The sequence below is a fragment of the Branchiostoma lanceolatum genome, chromosome 4 (genome assembly GCF_035083965.1).
Source record: "Branchiostoma lanceolatum isolate klBraLanc5 chromosome 4, klBraLanc5.hap2, whole genome shotgun sequence".
In the NCBI taxonomy this organism is placed as follows: Eukaryota; Metazoa; Chordata; class Leptocardii; order Amphioxiformes; family Branchiostomatidae; genus Branchiostoma; species Branchiostoma lanceolatum.
The window spans coordinates 5235331-5239014 of NC_089725.1; the positions used below are offsets into that span (position 1 = coordinate 5235331).

General features: G+C 41.6%; 1 long non-coding RNA gene across 1 annotated transcript; it reads right to left on the reverse strand.

Moving 5' to 3' along the window:
• Positions 1–563: 563 nt before the first annotated feature.
• On the reverse strand, positions 564–3432 carry LOC136432319 (uncharacterized). The gene is made up of 3 exons (XR_010755508.1): positions 2356–3432; positions 1718–1826; positions 564–1481 (listed from the first exon to the last, which is right to left on the reverse strand). It is a non-coding gene; the product is annotated as an uncharacterized lncRNA (long non-coding RNA).
• Between the last annotated feature and the right edge of the window lie 252 nt (positions 3433–3684).

Consider the following 3684-nt stretch of genomic DNA (forward strand, 5'->3'; position numbering starts at 1 on the left):
GACTATTTCCGCACCGGTATATGGAATATTTCCCGAAGAATCCGAAAGTAAGGTATTTTCGACGAATACGGAGCCGTACACTGCACGGAAATGCCACCGATCCTGACGGATACGAACAGGAATTTTTCTGTATTTTTGGCGGATACTGATGGATACAGGCGGATCCAACCTGACGGATCCGACTAAATGCGCACTGGGATATGGAATATTTCCGGAAGATTCCGAAAGTAAGGTATTTTCGACGAATACGAAGCCGTACACTGTACGGAAATGCCACAGATCCTGACGGATGCGTACAGGGATTTTTCTGTATTTTTGGCGGATACTGACGGATACTGACGAATCCAACCTAACGGATCCGAAAATAGTTCCGCACCGGGATCGGGAATATTTCCGGAGGAATCCGAAAATGAGGTATTTTCGACGGATACGGAGCCGTACACTGTACGGAAATGCCAGAGATCCTGACGGATACGTATAGGAAGTTTTTTCGTATTTTTTAAAGAAAACTGCGGATACTGACGGATACAAGCGGACTGTGATCCGGATCCTCAGATACGGAGGAATACAAAAATAGGAATTTTCGACAGATATGGGGCCGTACATTGAACGAAATGGCCCAAGATCCTGACAGATACGTACAGTATGTATTTGCCACGGATACAGACTGATCCAACATACAGACTTTTCTACAATCTTTGACATATTGTGACTCTGAATATGTTTGTATTTGCCACGAATATGTAAAAATCAAACACACAAAGTTTGATAGAATGGTTGATTATTCATAAATACGCGTGCATTCTTAATTCAACGATACCCCAAACATTATTATTCAATGACAGGAAGTTTTGGGAAAGCCTGAATGTAACATTTTTTCATATTTCAACATATATGCATTTCTAAGTTCAAAAACTATCAAATACAATACGGAAGTTCTATGTGGCTAAATAATCCATTTCGTTTAAGACAGGCCGAGGGACATCGACATACTCAAAGCACCTCTGCATATGCAGGTTAATGTCGGTAAATTGGGGTTGTGTAAGCACAATTGTTATAAAATGTATTACAATTAACAACCATCACATCATGGTGGTAATATTTACTGCCGTATAGTGCACTTGGACCAAAAAATTCTACACTGTTCTACATATTCTACTCAAGAAATGAAAGCCTTATTTGTGGCCAGTTCTTCGTCTAAAAGATATCAGATACAAATAATTTCAAATACAGAGGTTGAAAATAGAAACTTCAAAGTAACATTATACTGTCTGAAAAACTCCCATGATGACACGCCACATTTTACACGTAAGTAGTATATGCCGTGGAACTGCATGTGTATAATCGTCCTCTCCCCATTCTATGACTACATCTGAGTTCACTTCTTCCATGCACTCTTGGTAAGGTACAGGCAAGGCTGATTTTTTCTGTATCTAGCATGTTGGACTCAGCTTGGAGTTCATCTTGTGATGAATCAGTTCCTATATGCTAAAACCAAATGATGAATAAATATCAATTCACATACTTAGTATTTAAGTAACATGTCACATGATTTTGACATAACTGTGATCAAGGAGGTTATATAGACTATATAACCTCCTTGCTGTGATGGGCTTCGTTTCATCACAGCAGCTAACAAAAAACAAGGGACAATGGGTATCCATCATGCCTGTCTCAGCTAACATTGAAGTGTACCGATGATGGACTTAAGCCTTACCGAAGGAGCCTGAGGTACTCTGAGCATCTGACAGCTGATTGCTTTGTTCCAAGCCAAGCTAAGGTCCTCAAAACATGTGCTGCATTTGTGAAGGAAGTATCTGCCGATGCTGTATAGGATATATACTGATAAAGGGATACAATGATAAATATTTAACATATCACATAATCACATTTGTAAAAAATGAATCCGGCATCGTTTAATTGAATACGTAAAACTTACATTCATAACTTGAATATGATATTGATCAAACATGTACAGCTATAACTGAATGCAATAATCCCTGAAACACACTACTACCTCCACATAAGTTCCAGCTCACTATCCACAAACTGTGGGACCTTTGTGGGACAAATACTTATGACATTCTCTTCCGTTACAGGATATCTTTAATTATATTTCCCTCAACCGCTTGCTATGTTGTATCTGAAACGTTAACCAGACACAAATGTCTGTTGACCATTGGCAAGAACGAACAAATTGAAAGCTATAAATTTCCTAGATCCTAACGGAGTAGAAGTGCAGGTCGACTGGACAATTCTTAATGTCATGCAAATGCGATGATATGTCAAGCCACAATAGGAGGATAACTGACGTTCAAACTAGTTAGAAACAGGAATTTTTCAATTTGTACTTACCAAAGGGCAGTCCCTCTAAATGATGAATCGACTCCCTACCAACTTTACAAGGGGGAGGGGGGCGACGAATATTGCATGCACGAAGAAGACTACTTCGCAATGCCGCGCGTTTGAGTTTACACCGAATCCCGTTCGACTCTCAAGTCACTAAAATCACTGGTCGACCATGGTAGACTCTGACGATGCCATGTTAAGCACAGAGAGTGATGAAACGCCGTTCTTGTCTCCGTGCTGTTCACCGACAAAACCGTTTCTCGCGCCTGACGTCATGACACGCAGTGTCTTGTGGGAGATTGGACACGAATCCGTATTTCGGACACGTCAGGATTTGTCAGATCCAACAATCCAAATTGTTGGATCTGAGGTGCATCGGATCCAATCGGAAACGTTCCGTATCTGCTATGATGCACGATTGCGGATCCGCTGGATTTTTCAGGATCTGAGATCATGCCGTGCAGTGTGTATTTGTTGGTTAGGATCCGAAGCAACTGCCGACAAACAAACAATCCGATTATCTCTGCCATATTGACAAATATCTGAAAACGAGGGATCCGGATCCAGACGTATACGGCGTCGGAATTGCCGGATCTGAGCTGTACCTGGTATTTGTCTGAATTTGCTCGGAAACGTATGAAGGATCCAGACGTATACGGCGCCTGAATTGTCGGATCTGAGGTGCATCGGATTCAATCGGAAACGTTCCGTGTATGCTATAATGCATAATTCCGGATCTGCTGGATTCGTCAGGAAATGAGATCATGCCGTGCCGTGTGTATTTATTCGTCAGGAAATGAGATCATGCCGTGCCGTTTGTATTTATTCGTCAGGATCCGAAACAAACAAACAATCCGAACATTCCAAATATAAAAAAAAACCGAGGGATCCGCACAAATATTTTCGGGTATCCGAGGCGCATCACGGATCCAGAGGAATACGGCGTCGGAATTGGTCGGATCTGCGGGCACCTCAGTATCCGAGCAGTGAACTGGGATATTTCCGGATTCGCTCGGAAACGCCATGAGGCCTGATTCCGGATACGTCGGATCCGTCAGGATACGTGGCCATTTCGTGCAGTGCATTAGGCTACACCAAGTAATTTTTATGGATGACGTCCGCGCGCGCATTGATTTTGGTATGTTCTCAGAAAAAAAACAAGAAATTCCGCTGCCTGTAACTATGACCAAAGAGGTCCTCTTTAATTAATATACTGTGTTTCTGTTTCTCAAAATCAATGGAATATGGAAAGAAACAGGACAGGACAACAACTGCTGTTCAACTTCAACTGATTTATTCAAATTATTGCTGTTTTCCTGATGAACAAAAGAATTG